We start from the raw sequence: 19691 nt of genomic DNA, 5'->3' as shown, positions 1-19691 counted from the left end.
CGAATCAGGCCCCCGGAGGGCTCCTATCAGGCCCTCAAGCAACTGGCTGAAATCTGCTTCCTTCTCCCTCTGTCTCGCTTCCTTCTGCGTAACAGCTTGCTTAGCAAGGCTTGCTCAACTGCACAGGATCTACAGAGCAAAAGCACTATTTTCTCCATTGGCTGAGGCTCCTCCCTTGGGGGGGGAATAGCTTGCTTTGACAGGCTGTCTCAATTGCATAGCAGAGCTACTGAGACCAAGCCTCTCTTCCTTCTGTTGGCTGAGACTCCCCCCCCCCCAGTCCCCTGGGGAAGGAAGGAAAAAGCCAGAGCTTCCTTTGCCCAGTTCCCTGGATCCCAATGGAAAAATACAAAGAAAACAAATTTAAAACCAATGAATGCTAACGTTTTAAGCATGTTTTAAGTTTATAAAAATATTTATATTTGTGGTTGTCTGTGTCCTTTATAAAATTTATATCTCTGCTACCTAATCTTAAACTGGAGAGCCAGTTTGGTGTAGTGGTTAAGTGTGCGGACTCTGTCTGGGAGAACTGAGTTTGATTCCCCACTCCTCCACTTGCACCTGCTAGCATGGCCTTGGGTCAGTCATAACTCTGGCAGAGGTTGTCCTTGAAAGGGCAGCTTCTGTGAGAGCCCTCTCCAGCCCCACCCACCTCACAGGGTGTCTGTTGTGGGGGAGGAAGGGAAAGGAGATTGTGAGCCCCTCTGTGACTCTTCGGAGTGGAGGGCGGGATATAAATCCAATATCTTCATCTACCTCACAGGGCGTCTGTTGTGGGGGAGGAAGGGAAAGGAGACTGTGAGCCGCTCTGAGACTCTTCGGAGTGGAGGGCGGGATATAAATCCAATATCTTCATCTACCTCACAGGGCGTCTGTTGTGGGGGAGGAAGGGAAAGGAGACTGTGAGCCGCTCTGAGACTCTTCGGAGTGGAGGGCGGGATATAAATCCAATATCTTCATCTACCTCACAGGGTGTCTGTTGTGGGGAGGAAGGTAAAGGAGATTGTGAGCTGCTCTGAGACTCTTTGGAGTGGAGGGTGGGATATAAATCCAGTATCTTCATCTACCTCACAGAGTGTCTGTTGTGGTGGGGGGTGGGGGGGAAGGTAAAGGAGATTGTGAGCCACTCTGAGACTCTTCGGAGTGGAGAGCGGGATATAAATCCAATATCTTCATCTACCTCACAGGGTGCCTGTTGTGGGGGAGGAAGGTAAAGGAGATTGTGAGCTGCTCTGAGACTCTTCGGAGTGGAGAGCGGGATATAAATCCAATATCTTCTTCTACCTCACAGGGTGTCTGTTGTGGGGGAGGGAGATAAAGGAGATTGTGAGCCACTCTGAGACTCTTCGGAGTGGAGGGTGGGATATAAATCCAATATCTTCTAAATAGGTACACACATGGCCCAGCCCAGCATGGCTTGGCCCAACTCAACATGGTCCAGCCCAACAAGGTCTCATTTTTGTCAGATTTGGTCCTCATAACTAATGAGTTCAAAACCCCTGCTCTAAGGAGCTTACATGAGTGCACATGGCTCTTCTTTCCTCCTCATTTTCTCCTCACAACGACCTTGTAAGGTAGGCTAGGCTCAGAGATAGCAACTGCCCCAGGTTCACCTAGCAGGCTTTGGAGCAGATTTCAAGCCCTCTCCCCCCTAATCTTTCCACAGGACTCTAACCGCAGTTCATCTTTGCATCTTGTGGCTCTCACACAGGGCTGCTTTTGTAGGAAAAGCCCGGCAGGAGCTCATTTGCATATTCGGCCACACCCCCTCAATGTCACCATCATTTCACACAGCTCTTTTTTGTCGAAAACGCCCGGCAGGAACTCATGTGCATATTCGGCCACACCCCCTGATGTCGCCATTGTTTTGCACAGGGTTGTTTTTTTGTAGGGAAAGCCCAGCAGGAACTATTTGCATATTAGGCCACACCTCCTGGTGCCAAGCCAGCCGGAACTGCATTCCTGTGCATTCCTGCTCCAAAACGAAAAGCCATGCTCTCAAGCATCTGATGTTTATTCCATGTGGCTCTTACATTTAGCAGTTTTGGCCGCCGCTACCCTGAGGGTTTGTGCATCTTTCAGAATCGAAACCTTTCATCGCCAACTGCAAACGGAGCGTTAATTGCCCATCAGCTAGAATCACACATGGGATATATTCTGTGGATTCTTGACGGGAGGCCTCCTCCGAGTCTCAAAGATGTTTGTCTTCTGTCCACCCCCTTCAACGACCAACACGCTGATCTCCCAGTGAATCAGGCTCCATTTATTCCCACCAGGTACATCACTGCAGAAAATGGATGATGCATCGGTAGGCTTTGGGACGTAATTGCTGGGCGTGGGTGGAGCATCTTTGTGGAATTGACAATACGATACAAAAAAAGTCAGGCTTGGTTTTGCAAGGGGAGGGATAGTGGCTCAGTGGTAGAGCATCTGCTTGGCAAGCAGAAGGTCCCAGGTTCAATCCCTGGCATCTCCAACTCAAAAGGGTGCAGGCGAATAGGCGTGAAAAACCTCAGCTTGAGTCCCTGGAGAGCCGCTGCCAGTCTGAGTAGACAAGACTGACTTTGTGAGGCACTCCAAAGGGATCTGTTGAGGCTGGGTGAGTGGGCGTCAACGTGGCAGATGCAGTTCAATGTGGCCACATGCAAAGTAGTGCACATTGGGGCCAAGAATCCCAGCTACAAATACAAGTTGATGGGGTGTGAACTGGCAGAGACTGACCAAGAGAGAGATCTTGGGGTCATGGTAGATAACTCACTGAAAATGTCAAGACAGTGTGCGTTTGCAATAAAAAAGGCCAACGCCATGCTGGGAATTATTAGGAAGGGAATTGAAAACAAATCAGCCGGTATCAGAATGCCCCTGTATAAATCGATGGTGCGGTCTCATCTGGAATACTGTGTGCAGTTCTGGTCGCCGCACCTCAAAAAGGATATTATAGCATTGGAGAAAGTCTAGAGAAGGGCAACTAGAATGATTAAAGGGCTGGAGCACTTTCCCTATGAAGAAAGGTTGAAACGCTTGGGACTCTTTAGCTTGCAGAAACGTCGACTGCGGGGTGACATGAGAGAGGTTTACAAGATAATGCATGGGATGGAGAAAGTAGAGAAAGAAGTACTTTTCTCCCTTTCTCACAATACAAGAACTCGTGGGCATTCAATGAAATTGCTGAGCAGTCGGGTTAAAACGGATAAAAGGAAGTCCTTCTTCACCCCAAGGGTGATTAACATGTGGAATTCACTGCCACAGCAGGTGGTGGCGGCTACAAGCATAGCCAACTTCAAGAGGGGATTGGATAAAAATATGGAGCAGAGGTCCATCAGTGGCTATTAGCCACAGTATGTGTGTGTATTGGCCACTGTGTGACACAGAGTGTTGGACTGGATGGGCCATTGGCCTGATCCAACATGGCTTCTCTTATGTTCTTAATTTGGCGCACCATCCCTGCCGGCGCCCTAGGTAACCGTCTAGTTTGCCTAGTGAGCGAGCCGGCCCTGCATCTGTAAGCAGCCATTCAGTCTCTAAACTCTTCCATAACCACTGTGTGGTGTGGTGTGGAGCAGGTTAAAGCTGCCTATAATTCCAAGTGGATGACACGCTCACGCACATGGAAGCACCGCTGCAAATCCGGAGAGAACTTTTAAAGGACGCCGTAGCCTTTTTTCTTGCCAACCAAGCTGGTAAGTAACCCTGTTCTGAAACGCACTAGGGAAAGTTAGCTCGCTAAAAGGCTACCCTTCATCAACATTACCGAGAGTCATCTGCTAGCTGGCGATATCCAAACCGACAATGTTATGGCAGGTCTCTCGCCAAGCCGGACAGAGCGCCTATAGTTATCTCAAAGGATTCATTTGTTTCTTGCAGAGCTGACTATTTGCATTTCCCCTTTCCTTTTTTAGGTTCCTGGGTTTAGTTATCTCCGATGAACAAACACGGCTCTTGTTTGCTAATGAGATTGCCGTCCCTGAAAGAGCGATTGCTGCCAATCTGCCTTCGGGGTTCAACTCTCCCTCATTTCACTGTGGTCAGACAGGTGAAATGAAGAGTGTAATTGGAAAGCGGTGAGGAGGTTCCAGCATTACCAAATGTAGCAGTTCGCGCCGGCAACAATGCCCGCAGCCGAGAAGGCGAGTTTTGCTGGTTCTTCATGTGTAGCTCCGAAAGTCTTATTGAGAATGTTAGCTTCCGTGTGCTTAAAGGACACTTCATCAGATAACAATGTGAGGTGGAATTAGCCGTCCTCCATAGAGAGAGTGGGCAGTGAACTAGTATGCAAAATAGTGAAAATGGTATCAACAGCTTAACAGAATGACAACTTGGGGGTCTGGTCATCCTCAATTTGGATTGACAGGGTAGGGAAAAAAAACAGCAAGGGCAATAGAACAAAGTAGGAGTCAAGTGACACTTTTAAGACAGACAAAGTTTTTTTCCAGAAAACAAGCTTTCGTGTGCTAGAACTCTGAATAAAACGGACAGTCTTAAAAGTGCAACTTGACTCCTACATTGTTCTATTGCTTCAGACCAAAACGGCTGCCCGCTTGGAGCGATCAACAAAGGATTTGGAGAGGGATATCAATGTCATTAGGTCTCTTAATGGGGGGAAGTACTACATTGGAATCTGTTTTAATGTTCCATTAATGGTCGCCTCTAAAGTATGGATTAAAACGAAAAAATGGATAAAAATATGGAGCAGAGGTCCATCAGTGGCTATTATCCACTGTGTGTGTGTGTGTGTGTGTGTATTGGCCACTATGTGACACAGATTGTTGGACTGGATGGGCCATTGGCCTGATCCAACAGGGCTTCTCTTACGTTCTTATGTGACTCAGAGTGTTGGAATGGAAGGGCCATTGGCCCGATCCAACAGGGCTTCTCTTATGTTCTTATGTGACTCAGAGTGTTGGGCTGGATGGACCATTGGCCTGATCCAACATGGCTTCTCTTATGTTCTTCTGTGACACAGAGTGCTGGACTGGATGGGCCATTGGCCTGATCCAACATGGCTCCTCTTATGTTCTTCTGTGACACAGAGTGTTGGACTGGATGGGCCATTGGCCTGATCCAACATGGCTCCTCTTATGTTCTTATGTGACTCAGAGTGTTGGACTGGATGGGCCATTGGCCTGATCCAACATGGCTTCTCTTATGTTCTTATGTGACTCAGTGTTGGACTGGATGGACCATTGGCCTGATCCAACATGGCTTCTCATGTTCTTATGTGACACAGAGTGTTGGACTGGATGGGCCGTTGGCCTGATCCAACATGGCTTCTCTTATGTTCTTATGTGACACAGAGTGTTGGACTGGATGGGCCATTGGCCTGATCCAACATGGTTTCTCTTATGTTCTTATGTGACACAGAGTGTTGGACTGGATGGGCCATTGGCCTGATCCAACATGGCTCCTCTTATGTTCTTATGTGACTCAGAGTGTTGGACTGGATGGGCCATTGGCCTGATCCAACAGGGCTTCTCTTATGTTCTTCTGTGACTCAGTGTTGGACTGGATGGACCATTGGCCTGATCCAACATGGCTTCTCTTATGTTCTTATGTGACACAGAGTGTTGGACTGGATGGGCCGTTGGCCTGATCCAACATGGCTTCTCTTATTTTCTTATGTGACACAGAGTGTTGGACTGGATGGGCCGTTGGCCTGATCCAACAGGGCTTCTCTTATGTTCTTATGTGACACAGAGTGTTGGACTAGATGGGCCGTTGGCCTGATCCAACAGGGCTTCTCTTATGTTCTTATGTGACACAGAGTGTTGGACTGGATGGGCCATTGGCCTGATCCAACATGGCTTCTCTTATGTTCTTATGTTAACATTTTCCTGTAGAATTTGCTAAAATCTGCCAAAAACAATTTGAGATGCGTTTAGGGTTGCCAGGTCCAATTCAAGAGATATCTGGGGACTTTGGGGGTGGAGCCAAGAGACATTGGAGGTGGAGCCAGGAACAAGGGTGTGACAAGCATAATTGAACTCCAAGGGAGTTCTGGCCATCACATTTAAAGGGACAGTGTACCTTTTAAAATGTCTTCCTTCCATAGGAAATAATGGATAGGGGCATCTTCTTTTGGGGCTCATAGAATTAGATCCTCTGGTCCAATCGTTTTGAAACTTGGGGGGGGTACTTTGGGGAGAGGCACTAGATACTATACATAAAATTTGGTGCTTCTACCTCAAAAAACAGCTCCTCCAGAGCCCCTGAAACCTCCAGATCAATTCCCCATTATACCCTATGAGAATCATCTCCACATAGGGAATAATGAAGTGCTCAGCAAACATTTCCCTCCCCCCCACCCCATTTCTGGTGACTCTGAAGCGAGGGGTTGGCCTCTCTATTCATGAGTTGCTGCCAACTTCTTCAAAGTAACACAGACACCCCATCCCAAGAGGAAACCTTTCAATCAGAGACTGAAGCCTCCGGAGGTGGAAAGGCACATGGTCCTCTGTGGGTGGGGCTTCCCCCCGCCGGCCAGCTGACTGGGTGTGGGAAAGAGCCTGGGAAAGCAAAAGAACCCCCGCTGGGACCTGGGGATTGGCAAGCCTACAGCTGCTGGAATGGCCTTGGGTCAGCCATAGCACTTGCAGAGTTGTCCTTGAAACGGCAGCTTCTGTCAGAGCTCTCTCAGCCCCACCCACCTCACAGGGTGTCTGTAGTAGGGGAGGAAGGTAAAGGAGATTGTGAGCCGCTCTGAGACTCTGAAACTCAGAGTGGAGGGCAGGATATAACTCCAATGTTGTTGCTTTCTTCTTCTTCTTCTGAATCACAAAAAGATGACTTTCTTCTGTTCAATGCAGATGGTTGCTTTGTTACTGCAGATGGTACTGAGAGCTACAAGACGCACATCTTCCAAGAAGTACTTGTACTTTGGTCCATGCACCCCAATCAGTGCTGAGATCTCTGGAAAATCTTTCGGCCATCATTTTCGACATCCCATTTCTCTTCCAGTTTACAATTCTTGCCATGTTTCCTTTTTTCTTCTCAAAAAGAGAGAGAGAAAGTAAAGGGTTAGAATCATAGACTTGGAAGGGACTTCCAGGGTCATCTATTCCAATGCAGGAACAACTCCCCACACGCCGACCCAGTAACCCCCTGCTCCATGCCTAGAAGATGGCAAAAAAAAAAAAATAACATAACCCTTCAGGATCCCTGACCAAACTGGCCCGGAGAAAAATTACTGGCCCCAAAGTGTCAATCAGCATTTCCCTGGGTGGGTAAGAAAAGGCCACAAGAACTAAGCGCTGAGGTAACCCTTCTTGCCCTCCTGTTTTCTATTTTGATTGTGTTTCCAAGGAGGTGATTGCCTGTGAAAAAATGACACCGCTGTTGTTGGAAACGCTTTATTTGGAGGAGGGGCAAACAGAATCGAGAAGAGCTGAGGTGCCCTGCGTGCACACTGGGAGCGGCTGGCAGTGAATCCAAGCGATACGGATGGGGGCAAACGGATGCAAATGATTCTATGCACCAATAAGGTGTGTTGCTCAGTTCCTCCTGCTGAGGGATGCTTTTTTTTTTTTCCTTTCATGTGCACCGTTTCAAGGCCCATCAGTTGCCACATAATGTGGTGTTATTGTGTGTGTGTGTGTGTGTGTTACCTTCTCTTCAGCTTGAGGCTTCCAAGCTATCTTTTTTTACTCATTTATCACTCCCTACGAAGTTTTTTTACCTCACAATCCTGAAAAAAACAGTCTTAAAAACACTCTGGGTACCAACTCTCCTGGTTTCCAGTCATCTTTCTCTCATAAGTCCCACTTCCCGTTGGAACTGTCAAATCAGTCAGTCCGAAGGGAAATCAACCCAGACTGTTCCCTGGAAGGTCAGATGCTGAAGCTGAAGCTCAAATACTTTGGCCACCCAATGGGAAGGGAGCACTCACTGGAGAAGACTCTCGAGAGTCCCTTGGACTGCAAGAAGATCCGATCAGTCAGTCTTAAGGGAAATCAACCCAGACTGTTCCCTGGAAGGTCAGATGCTGAAGCTGAAGCTCAAACATTTTGGCCACCAAATGAGAAGGGAGCACTCACTAGTGAAGAATCTTGAGAGTCCCTTGGACTGCAAGAAGATCCAATCAGTCAGTCTTAAGGGAAATCAACCCAGACTGTTCCCTGGAAGGTCAGATGCTGAAGCTGAAGCTCAAATACATTGGCCACCCAATGGGAAGGGAGCACTCCCTGGAGAAGACTCTTGAGAGTCCCTTGGACTGCAAAAAGATCCGATCAGTCAGTCCTAAGGGAAATCAACCCAGACTGTTCCCTGGAAGGTCAGATGCTGAAGCTGAAGCTCAAACACTTTGGCCACCCAATGAGAAGGGAGCACTCCCTGGAGAAGATCCCAATGCTGGGAAAGACAGAAGGCAAAAGAAGAAGGGGACGGCAAAAGAGGAGACGGCTGGACAGCGTTACTGATGTAACTAACACGAATTTGAGCAGACTTCGGAGGATGGTGGAAGACAGGAGGGCCTGGCGTGCCTTTGTCCATGGGGTCGCAAAGAGTCAGACGCGACTGTGTGACTGAACAATAACAAAAGCTCACACTAACTCAGCTTAGAGGGAGCACTGCTCATGACTGTAAAGAAAGTCAACTGAAATCAGCTGGTTTTGTTTGTTTGTTTTTGCATGAAGTCTCAGAAGACCTTGCCAAGGGTATTCGGGGCCTGGAGCTTGAAATTGTACGTTGTGCGTGAAATATGAGCCCCTTTCAGCCCTTCAGCGACTGTCTCCCTAACGTTACTCAGTGTTGTCTTAGAGCTACACGTATGAGATTATCCCCCCTTCCTGGGGAAAAACAATCCATCATGTGCACCTCTCCTGGGTTGAGTGAGTCAATCTTTTATTTGGGACTGCCGCGACTGATGAACAGCCTGCAAGCTCCATCATGACAAAGTCACGCTCTCCTCCAGAAGGAAGGATTTGACAGTGTCTGCCTTTGTTCTGTGCTGGAGGGGTTCCTCCGAGAGCCAGTTTGGTGTAGTGGTGAAGTGCGCGGACTCTTATCTGGGAGAACCGGGTTTGATTCCCCACTCCTCCACTTGCAGCTGCTGGAAAGGCCTTGAGTCAGCCATAGCTCTAGCAGAGCTGTCCTTGAAAGGGCAGCTTCTGTCAGAGCTCTTTCAGCCCTACCCACCTCACAGGGTGTCTGGTATGGGGGAAGGTAAAGCAGATTGTGACCACTCTGAGACTCTGAGATTCAGAGTATAGGGCAGGATATAAATCCAATTTTCTAATAATAATAATAATAATAATAATAATAATTTTTTATTTCTATCCCGCCCTCCCCGCCGAAACAGGCTCAGGGCGGCTCACAACATAAAATACACATTACATCCATTATACTTATAAAAACATAGTTAAAACAGTTATAAATTATTAAAATTAACATGACAATATGGCGTTATAAACATTAGATTTTTAGTAAAATTCAGAGCATAAGAGCATTTCCAGCAGCATACCTAGCTTTATCACTAGTTTTATCACTAGTCGAAGGCCATCTTGAAAAGGTGGGTTCTTCTTCTTCTTCTTCTTGTTCTTCTTCTTCTTCTTCTTCTTCTTCTTCTTCTTCTTCTTCTTCTTCTTCTTCTAACGGTGGCTCAGGAGACACATGTAGCCCTTCCACACATATTGTGCGGCTCTCAAAGCCCCCACCGCTCAATCTGCCAGCTTGGAGAATAAGGAACCGCTTTTAAAAGGACTCCTCACCATTTCAGCAGTTAGTTCTTCCTCAGCCTCTTTCTCCCAACTTTGCAAAGCAAGCTATTCCTCCCCCTCCCCCCACTTCCTCCCCAAGAGAGGAGCCTCAGCCAATGGAGAAAATAGAGTTTTGTTCTGTAACTTCTGTGCAACTGAGTAAGCCTTACAAAGCAAGCTGTGATGCAGAAGGAAGCGAGAGGGAGGGAGACGGAAGCAAATGACAGCCAGTTGCTCGGGAGCCTGATTCTGCCCCCCCAACTGCATGTTTGACACCCCTCTGCTAGCCCCATTTGGAGGTTGCTCCACCCCGCAAATTCCAGGAATTTCCCAGCCTGGAGTTAACATCAAGTGTTCCCTCTACACTGCTGTCTCTACTGGGTTTGAGCATCTTTGACATGGCAGGGACTGGCCTTAAAGGCATTCAGCATAGAGGAAGCCAGCAACCACACAGCCCCTTCGAACTCAAAATAAGAATAAGCCCCTCTTTATTAAAAGGAAAAATAAGCCACAGTTCTGAAGTCACTGAGTCCTTAACAGGAGCCTTTAGGGGTGATCTGTCACTGGAGATAATGTAATAATCTGTCAAATTTCAGAGCAGATATTGCAATGCCCCTGGAAGATTTTGCTCTCCTGGTCCTTCCTGAAATGCGATTGTACCGATTTGGTTTCCGTAGGCAGAGAAATGCATTGGTGCGAAAAATAGTCATAGCTATTGCGCATGATTGTTTCAGGGTTGTATAACACAACGGGTCCAACGCATGGAAGAGGCGAGGGGGTGGTTGATCCTCAGCTCTCTATTAGGTTCAACATAAGGTAGGCTGCACAATCAGAGCTGGAAGGGACCTCTAGGGTCGTCTAGTCCAACCCTCTGCACAATGCAGGAAACTCACGAACACCTCCCCCTAAATTCACAGGATCTTCATTGCTGTCAGATGGCCATCTAGCCTCTGCTTCAAAGCCTCCAAGGAAGGAGAGCCCACCACCTCCCGAGGAAGCCTCTTCCATTGAAGAATCGCTCTAACTGTCAGGAAGTTCTTCCTAATCCTAGAATCGTAGAGTTGGAAGGGACCTCCAGGGTCATCTAGTCCAAACCCCTGCACAATGCAGGAAACTCACAAACACTTCCCCCTGCCACTAGGGAAGCTAGGTGATCATCTAGGGTGCCAGCCTTCTAGGGGCACCAGATTAGGTGCCCTCCCATGTGACACAGTAATGTTATCAGTGCGGGGTTCTGTACCAGAAGTTACTCTTGCCTAGAGTGCCAATCTTGGGTAAGTCCTGGTTATCTGTCCCCCTGAAGGGAGAATAGTGGCAGAGAGGGTTTCGGGAGATGATGAAAGAAGAAGAAGATATTGGATTTATATCCCGCCCTCCACTCCGAAGAGTCTCAGAGTGGCTCACAATCTCCTTTCCCTTCCTCCCCCACAACAGACACCCTGTGAGGTAGAAGAAGATATTGGATTTATATCCCGGCCTCCACTCCGAAGAGTCTCAGAGTGGCTCACAATCTCCTTTCCCTTCCTCCCCCACAACAGACACCCTGTGAGGTAGAAGATATTGGATTTATATCCCGCCCTCCACTCTGAAGAGTCTCAGAGTGGCTCACAATCTCCTTTCCCTTCCTCCTCCACAACAGACACCCTGTGAGGTAGATGAAGATATTGGATTTATACCCCACCCTCCACTCCGAAGAGTCTCAGAGCGGCTCACAATCTCCTTTCCCTTCCTCCCCCACAACAGACACCCTGTGAGGTAGATGAAGATATTGGATTTATATCCTGCCCTCCACTCCGAAGAGTCTCAGAGCGGCTCACAATCTCCTTTACCTTCCTCCCCCACAACAGACACCCTGTGAGGTGGGTGGGGCTGGACAGGGCTCTCACAGCAGCTGCCCTTTCAAGGACAACCTCTGCCAGAGCTATGGCTGACCCGAGGCCATTCCAGAAGGTGCAAGTGGAGGAGTGGGGAATCAAACCCGGATCTCCGAGATAAGAGTCCACACACTTAACCACTACACCAAACCACTACACCAAAAAAGGCGAGGGAGGGGAGATTCTGTGGCCCCCTTCCGTAGTTGTTTTTTTCACTGAAACTGACAACAAGTCATGGGTTCTTTTTTGAACTTTAAAAAGGATCCATCTGAGAAGGCGGCACTGTGGTTTCTCTCACGCCTCGTCTAATTTGGTCCCCGGCGTCTGTGCGATTGATGCGCTCCACGTCTGAAATCTTAATTAGCATCTGTGAAGAAATAATGAAGCCATTCTCATGTCTTTATTGCCTTCTATCAATATTGCTCTTACCAGCCGCTGCGGCTTTTCTTCCCCATTGTGCTATTAAGTGCTTCGCGGGGCTGAGGGAATACGAACATCCCTGACTCATCTTTCCAACAGCACTCGGATGCCCGACAGGTGGCAGGTGATGACACGGAGCGCTGCGTTCCTTCCTTCGGTTTTGCCTGCCACAGGAAATGGAGATGATTCAGACACCCAGCTCTCCCAGATGGCCATTCCAAAAGGAGGATTGAGTCGCACAAAAGAGCTGCTTAACCGGTCACTTCTGCCACCTCACCTCTAGCAGTAATCCCTTGTCACGTTAAGCGGGCTTATCGCTGAAGAACATGAAGGCATTCAGAAGTCTTTCATGCACCATTCGGACTGTCCTTTCCCAAGACTCCTCCGCTTCAGACTGCTCGGCAACTTTGGGTACCTTTCAAAAGCCTCTTTTTGACGTGAAACTCCGCCTTAGGGATGCCAACTCCCTCTGCGGAAGAAGAAGATGATATTGCATTTATATCCTGTCCTATACTCTGAATCTCAGAGTCTCAGAGTAGTCACAATCTCCTTTACCTTCCCCCTGCACACACACACACACAACAGACACCCTGTGAGGTATGTGGGGCTGAGAGAGCTCTTACAGCAACTGCCCTTTCAAGGACAACTCCTATCTGGGAGAACCGGGTTTGATTCCCCACTCCTCCACTTGCACCTGCTGGAATGGCCTTGGGTCAGCCATAGCCCTGGCAGAGGTTGTCCTTGAAAGGGCAGCTGCTGTGAGAGCCCTCTCCAGCCCCACCCACCTCACAGGGTGTGTGTTGTGGGGGAGGAAGGTAAAGGAGATTGTAAGCCGCTCTGAGACTCTTCGGAGTGGAGGGCGGGATATAAATCCAATATCATCTTCTTCTTCTTCTTCTTCTTCTTCTTCTTCTTCTTCTTCTTCTTCTTCTTCTTCTTCTTCTTCTTCTTCTTCTTCTTCTTCTTCTTCTTCTTCTTCTTCTTCTTCTTCTTCTATGAGAGCTACAGCTGATCCAAGGCCATTCCAGCAGCTGCAGGTGGAGGAGTGGGAAATCAAACCCTGTTCTCCCAGATAAGAGTCTGCACACTTAACCGCTACACCAAACTGGCAAGGAGAAGAAGAAGAAGAAGATGATGATGATATTGGATTTATATCCCGACGTATACACTGAATCTCAGAGTCCCAGAGTGGTTACAATCTCCTTTACCTCCCCCCCCCCACAACAGACACTTTGTGAGGTAGGTGGGGCTGAGAGAGCACTTACAGCAACTGCCCTTTCAAGGGCAACTCCTATGAGAGCTATGGCTGACTCAAGGAGAGAACACCTAGACACCCTTCCAGGGACGAAGTGCCCCCTGCATGCCCAGACATGCTGAGTGGCTCATCTCAACAGACCCCCTGTGAGTTAGGTTAGGCTGAGGGTGACTGGCCCATGGTTCCCCAGCAAGTTTCCATAGCACAAGGGAGGGATTTGAACCCATGTCTCCCAGATATTAGTGCAACATTCTAACCACTGCACCATGCTTTTTTCCTGTTTACATATTAAAATAGCATGCAGATGATTATGGATGCTATTAGCTCACATTAGCCCAGAATTCATGTAAAGGAAGTACCGGTACTTCTTCACCCAAAGGGTGATTAACATGTGGAATTCACTGCCACAGGAGGTGGTGGCGGCTACAAGCATAGCCACCTTCAAGAGGGGGTTAGATAAAAATATGGAGCAGAGGTCCATCAGTGGCTATTAGCCACAGTGTGTATGTGTGTGTATTGGCCACTGTGTGACACAGAATGTTGGACTGGATGGACCATTGGCCTGATCCAACATGGCTTCTCTTACGTTCTTATGTGACACAGAGTGTTGGACTGGATGGGCCACTGGCCTGCTCCAACAGGGCTTCTCTTATGTGACACAGAGTGTTGGTCTGGATGGACCATTGGCCTGATCCAACATGGCTTCTCTTATGTTCTTAACCCTTCAAAATGTAAACCAGTTGGCATCTGACATGAGTTCAGGGATCTCAAGTCTCTGTATAAATGACCCTATCACAGGGGTGGCCAATGGTAGCTCTCCAAATGTTTTTTGCCTACAACTCCCATCAGCCCCAGCCACTGGCCATGCTGACTGGGGCTGATGGGAGTTGTAACAAAAAAAATCTGGAGAGCTACCGTTGGCCACCCCTGCCCTATCACGGTGAGCACCTTAACCTGGATGGCCCAGGCTAGCCTGATCTCCTCAGATCTTGGGAGCTAAGCAAGGCTGATACTGATTTGTACTTAGAGGGGAGACCACCACGAGGGCCCAGAGTTGCTACGCAGAGGCAGAAAACGGCAAACCACCTCTGATCACCACTTCCCTTGAAAGAAAAAGAAGATATTGGATTTATATACCACCCTCTGCTCAGAGCGCCTACCAATCTCCTTTACCTTCTCCCCCTGCAACAGACAACCACTGAGGTAGATGAAGATATTGGATTTATATCCTGCCCACCACTCTGAAGAGTCTCAGAGAGGCTCACAATCTCCTTTTCCTTCCTCCCCTATAACAGACACCCTGTGACATAGATGAAGATATTGGATTTATATCCCGCCCTCCACTCCGAAGAGTCTCAGAGGGGCTCACAACCTCCTTTCCGTTCCTCCCCCACAACAGACACCCTGTGAAGTCTCATAGTGGCTCACAATCTCCTTTCTCATTCTCCCCCACAACAGACACCGTGTGAAGTAGATGAAGATATTAGATTTATATCCCGCCCTCCGCTCCGAAGAGTCTCAGAGTGGCTCACAATCTCCTTTCCCTTCCTCCCCCACAACAGGCACCCTGTGAGGTAGATGAAGATATTGGATTTATATCCCGCCCTCCACTCTGAAGAGTCTCAGAGCGGCTCACAATCTCATTTACCTTCCTCCTCCACAACAGACACCCTGTGAGGTAGATGAAGGTATTGGATTTATATCCCGCCCTCCACTCCGAAGAGTCTCAGAGGGGCTGACAATCTCCTTTCCCTTCCTCCCCCACAACAGACACCCTGTGAGGTAGATGAAGATACTGGATTGAAAGTGGCATGTTGTTTCTGGGCGCTGAGGGGTCAGAGGAACTCCCCCGGTCCTTCAGCACCCAGAAACAACAGTGCTTTTGCAAGTGACATGAAGACGTCACCTCTGTGTGATTCATTATGCTGTGCGTGCAGTGAAAAGTTTGAAAGGGGGGGGACACGCGTTGGAGTTCTACCTCAGGTGGCAGAACCCCATATGCCAGTCCTGACTCTGATGTTATATTTATTTTAGCGTGATGGATAAACTAATGTTAAGAAGAAGAAGAAGAAGAAGAAGATATTGGATTTATATCCCGCCCTGCACTCCTAAGAGTCTCAGAGCGGCTCACAATCTCCTTTACCTTCCTCCCTCACAACAGACACCCTGTGAGGTAGATGAAGATATTGGATTTATATCCCACCCTCCACTCTGAAGAGTCTCAGAGAGGCTCACAATCTCCTTTTCCTTCGTCCCCTATAACAGACACCCCGTGAGGTAGATGAAGATATTGGATTTATATCCCGCCCTCCACTCCGAAGAGTCTCAGAGGGGCTCACAACCTCCTTTATCTTCCTCCCGCTCCCACAACAGACACCCTGTGAGGTGGATGAAGATATTGGATTTATATCCCGCCCTCCACTCCGAAGAATCTCAGAGTGGCTCACAACCTCCTTTCCCTTCCTCCCCCACAACAGACACCCTGTGAGGTAGATGAAATTGGATTTATATCCCGCCCTCCACTCCAAAGAATCTCAGAGTGGCTCACAACCTCCTTTCCCTTCCTCCCCCACAACAGACACCCTGTGAGGTAGATGAAATTGGATTTATATCCCGCCCTCCACTCCAAAGAGTCTCAGAGGGGCTCACAATCTCCTTTCCCTTCCTCTCCCACAACCGACACCCTGAGAGGTGGGTGGGACTGAGAGAACTCTCCCAGCAGCTGCCCTTTCAAGGACAACGTCTGCCAGAGCTATGGCTGACCCAAGGCCATGCCAGCAGGTGCAAGTGGAGGAGTGGGGAATCAAACCTGGTTGTCCCAGATAAGAGTCCGCACACTTAATCACTACACCAAACTAGCTGTCTAAACGCAGAGGCAGGGGTGTCAAACTCATTTGGTATGAGAGACAGATCTGACATAAATAAGACCATGTCAGGCCGGGCCATGCTTGTCATAAAATGTAACGTCTGGGAGCAAAGATATAAACTGCATAAAGGACACACAAAAACACCTTTAAAGATTTTTTCAAAACTTAAAATATACTTAAATGATTAGCATTCTTGCAGTATTTTGTTTCGGATAGCTGACACCTCTTGCTCTGACTATTGCCTCAAAATCTGAAGACATTTTCTGTGCTGTTCAATCTTGAGTATGCTGCTCAGGTGTCGTAAAGGTGCATGTGTGAGTTGCAAGCCTATTTTTCACTTGACGTTCATTACAGAAATCTCAGGGTCAATGCTTTGAGCCTAAGACCCAGGGGGAAACATGAAATGGCTGAGCATTGTGAGCTTTTGTCCATAAATTGCTTCATGTGCTGGTCAGCCAATGGAGAAAATGGAGGCTTTGCTCGGTAGCTCCTGTGTGATTGAGCAAGCCTGGCAAAGCAAGCTCTCCCTCCTCCCCCCTTCCTCCCCAAGGGAGGAGCCTCAGCCAATGGAGAAAATAGAGGTTTTGCTCTGTAGCGCCTGTGTGATTGAGCAAGCCTGGCAAAGCAAGCTGTAATGTAGAAGGAAGCGAGAGAGAGAGAGAGAGAAGGAAGCAGATGACAGTGAGGTGCTCGTGGGCCTGATAGGAGGAGCCTCAACCAATGGAGGAGCCTCCCAAGGGAGGAGCCTCAACCAATAGAGAAAATAGAGGTTTTGCTATGTAGCTCCTATGTGATTGAGCAAGCCTGGCAAAGCAAGCTCTCCCTCCTCCCCCCTTCCTCCCCAAGGGAGGAGCCTCAGCCAATAGAGAAAATAGAGGTTTTGCTCTGCAGCACCTGTGTGATTGAGCAAGCCTGGCAAAGCAAGCTGTAATGCAGAAGGAAGCGAGAGAGAGGGAGAAGAAAGCAGATGACAGTGAGATGCTCGTGGGCCTGATAGGAGCCCTCCGAGGGCTTGATTCATCCCTCAGGCCACATGTTTGACACCACTAGCTATGACTAGATTGCACCTTCCATCAAACCTGCCATGGTCAGCATCCTCCAGGATTAAGCTGCACCACAAGAAACTTGGGATAGACTCCATCGATTTCCAAGAGCACAGTTTTCCAAATGAGCCATTGTTGGCAAAGCGACTCTTCCCGCTAACGGTGGAACTAATTTCATTCTTTGAAATACGCGGTGATATGATTCGGAAAGGAGAAAATTAGATTTGCGAGAGTTAGAGAATGAAAACCACTGTCAGCTCCTATTAGCGTAATTCCAAGCTACCTCCTCTGAGGAAAGAGGTATGATTTGGAATGCCAACAAAGCCTTCGTTTTATTTTTGAAGGCTTCTGAATTGCTGTCAAAACCTCATTTTCCGATTGGAACAAGTTATGCAGATTTCCATGCCGTTCGTTTTGCAGGTGCTACCTAGGGGCCCGACAGGAAGAAATGTGGTGTCAAAGGAGAGTTTTATGGATACCGTGGACTGCCAGAAAGACAAACCAGTGGCTTCTAGCTCAAACCAAGCCTAGAGCAGGGGTGTCAAACTCATCTTTCTATGCTAAGAAAAAGGGGGGCAAATGCTTGCTAGTATACCCTATAATATCGGAGGAAGATCTGGGACTCCCCAGATCTGACTCAGACAGGATGTCTGTACGTATTACCCTGGATCTTGTGATAAAAGGAACTTTATAAAGGACAAAAGACTTTCTTTCAGGGAACCAGGGGAAGGGGGGGTGGATTTGGCACAGTGGCATGATGCAGTGGCGTCACTGGGGTGGGTTGCACCCTGGGGCCAAGTGCGTGGGTTGCACCCTGGGGCCAAGTCGGTTGCACCCTGGGGCCAAGTGTGCCGGACTCGGAGGGAAGAGCAGCAGTCCTCGTGCGCTGCCCAGAGGTGCTAAATCCCTCGCGTTCGAACAAAGGAAGCCTCCGCCTGGAGAAGCCGAAAGATTTGGGGACGGTAACCGTCCCGAAACTTGAGGAGAGGCGCTGCTCGTCCTGCAAACTACTTCTTCCATCAGTCCGTCCCTCCCAAGGCGCTGGCGGCGGCGCGGGCTTGTGCAAGACCAGTTGCTAGCCGAGAGCGGCGGCTGGGGGAGCTCAGCGCACCTGGCGAGAACCAGCGAGAAAGAAGCCCGCTTCGGGTCCTCGTCGCCTGCCCCCTCCTCCCCCGCCGCCAGCAGCAGCGCCTGCGGTGCGGAGTCTTCAGCACTGGCGCTCATGCGCACTGCCGGCAATGCTCCTGCGCTACCCCTCACCCGCTCCTCCTCTTGCTGCTGCGAGCGCGGCCGATGCCGCCTGTTTTCCTCCTGCGTGAGGGACTCCCTCGCTCTCTGCCTGCCTGCCCCCTTCCCTTCCCTCCTGCGCCCCGCGCGTCTAAAGCCTCCTTTCCCTCGCTGGTTGGCTCGCAACGTCCTCCCTTCCCTGGTTTGCCTGCTCGCCCTCTGATGCCTGCCTGCGGAGAGCTGCGCTTTCCTCTTCCCTCCCGGCCTTCTCTCGCTTCGCCACTGCCTTGAAAGAGCCTCCCCGCGTCTCCCGCCAATAAAGACTGTGATTGCTTGCCGCCTGCTGCCTTCAAAGAGCCCTAGGGGGCCAATGAGAATGCTCTGGGGGGGGGGGCGCCAATGGCCCCCTTGGCCCTGCCCTAGTGACGCCTCTGGCATGATGACGATTTCCACCTGCCTGCTTGATATGTTTTGGTTATATTCCTGTTGGTTTTTTTGTGGGGGAAAATATTGTAAAATTTGTCAAATCTTAGAGTTCAGCAAAAATTCTCACACGAAGTTTGAACAAAGGAGTCCAGAAGCAAGTTGTTGTGTCCTAGGCTCAAATGGGAGAACTGTTGCTGTGGAGGGAAGCCGAACAAGCCAGAGCTTGAGCTCCACACCAGGGTTCCAGAGAAGTCCTAAGCGTGCCCAATCAGGGGAAGGTGAAACATAAGCAGCCAATCAACATCCAGGCTCATAGTGTACCCTGATAGGCCCTTAGGGCCCTGTAAATAGCCAATCCGTGTAGATAGTTAAGGACCAATCAGAAGGGGGCAAGAATTGTATAAAGGAGCGGGAAGTTTGAATTGTGTGTGTGTGTTCCTGAAGTAAAGCTTGCTGAATCACTCTCCGACTCTGGTCTCTTACTGCGCCGACCCCAGTACTTTACACAAGTATTGGCCGGGGGGGGGGGGAGGGTGTAAGAAAGAAAGAGCACAATAAACGTTTAGAAGTTCCGGAGCTCTTGCCCAAAACGAGGTCTGGTTGTAGTAAGAATTAGAGCAGGGGAGTCAAACATGCAGCCTCGGGGCTGAATGAGGCCACCAGAGGGAACTTATCAGGCCCTTGAGCAACTGGCTGTTGTCTATTTCCTTCTCACTCTCTTTTCCTCCTTCTGCATCACAGCTTTCTTTGCCAGGCTTGCTCAACCACACAGGAGCTACAGAGCATAGCCTCTATTTTCTCCATTTGCTGAGACTCCTCCCTTGAGGAGGAAGGGGTGAAGGAGAGTTTGCTTTGCCAGGCTCTCTCAATTGCACAGCAGAGCTACTGAG

The 19691-nt window shown here is 49.1% G+C and overlaps 1 non-coding gene across 1 annotated transcript; it reads left to right on the top strand.

Moving 5' to 3' along the window:
• Positions 1-2401: 2401 nt before the first annotated feature.
• On the top strand, positions 2402-2476 carry TRNAA-GGC (transfer RNA alanine (anticodon GGC)). The gene has a single exon. It is a non-coding gene; the product is annotated as a tRNA-Ala (tRNA).
• The last annotated feature ends 17215 nt before the right edge of the window (positions 2477-19691 follow it).

Source organism: Heteronotia binoei, chromosome 10 (assembly GCF_032191835.1).
Source record: "Heteronotia binoei isolate CCM8104 ecotype False Entrance Well chromosome 10, APGP_CSIRO_Hbin_v1, whole genome shotgun sequence".
NCBI classification, from domain to species: domain Eukaryota; kingdom Metazoa; phylum Chordata; class Lepidosauria; order Squamata; family Gekkonidae; genus Heteronotia; species Heteronotia binoei.
Note: the sequence above shows the minus strand (reverse complement) of the source record. Positions and strands in the feature narration are given on the sequence as shown.